The sequence below is a fragment of the Suncus etruscus genome, chromosome 10 (genome assembly GCF_024139225.1).
Source record: "Suncus etruscus isolate mSunEtr1 chromosome 10, mSunEtr1.pri.cur, whole genome shotgun sequence".
NCBI classification, from domain to species: domain Eukaryota; kingdom Metazoa; phylum Chordata; class Mammalia; order Eulipotyphla; family Soricidae; genus Suncus; species Suncus etruscus.
The window spans coordinates 37,121,538-37,122,499 of NC_064857.1; the positions used below are offsets into that span (position 1 = coordinate 37,121,538).

Genomic DNA, 962 nt, shown 5'->3' on the forward strand with positions numbered 1-962 from the left:
GCCCCCCCCCCCCCGTTTTGTTCTTAATGAAGAAAACAATCTCTCTAGTGCTGGACAAATAGTACAGGGAGTAAGGCACTGACTGCATTGTAGCCAATCCTGATTTAATCCCTGGCACCTCATATGGTTCTCTTACCCACCACCAGATGCCCCACCAAATAAATAGAAATGAAGAGACTGAATAATCCCGTCATGATAACAGAATTCCATATGATATAGAAGAAAAATATTCTTCCCAAAATGGTTATTTCTGAGCCGGAGAGATAGCAGAGCTGTAGGGCATTTGCCTTGCATGCAGCCAACATGGATGGACCCCGGTTCGATTCTTGGCATCTCATATGGTCCCCTGAGCCCACTAGGACTGATTTCTGAGTGCAGAGCCAGAAGTAACCCCTGAGCGCCGCTGGGTGTGGCTCAAAAACCAAAAAAATAAAAAGGTTACTTCTCTCTCTTTCTTTTTTTTTTAATATGGAACACTTCATGATTTGCGTGTTACCATTGCACAGGGGCCATGCTAATCTTCTCTGTATCATTCCAATTTTAGTATATGTGCTGCTGAAGCGAGCACAGGTTACTTCTCTTCTGAGGAAGAGGAATATGTTTCTGGAAGTTCACAGTTGAGTCTCAAGATTTCTTGGGCCCGGAGAGATAGCACAGCGGTGTTTGCCTTGCAAGCAGCCGATCCAGGACCTAAGGTGGTTGGTTCAAATCTCGGTGTCCCATATGGTCCCCCGTGCCTGCCAGGAGCTATTTCTGAGCAGACAGCCAGGAGTAACCCCTGAGCACTGCCAGGTGTGGCCCAAAAACCAAAAAAAAAAAAAAAAAGATTTATCTGGAATGAAGGAAAATGGGGTGCTAGGAGATGTCTAAAGAGTACCCCCTCTTAGGGCCGGAGAGATAGCATGGAGGTAAGGCGTTTGCCTTTCATGCAGAAGGTCATCGATTTGAATCCCAGCGTCCCA

At 46.3% G+C, this 962-nt stretch overlaps 1 non-coding gene across 1 annotated transcript; it reads right to left on the reverse strand.

The window, feature by feature from the left end:
• Positions 1-462: 462 nt before the first annotated feature.
• Positions 463-568, reverse strand: LOC126021688 (U6 spliceosomal RNA). The gene has a single exon (XR_007500179.1). It is a non-coding gene; the product is annotated as a U6 spliceosomal RNA (small nuclear RNA).
• Between the last annotated feature and the right edge of the window lie 394 nt (positions 569-962).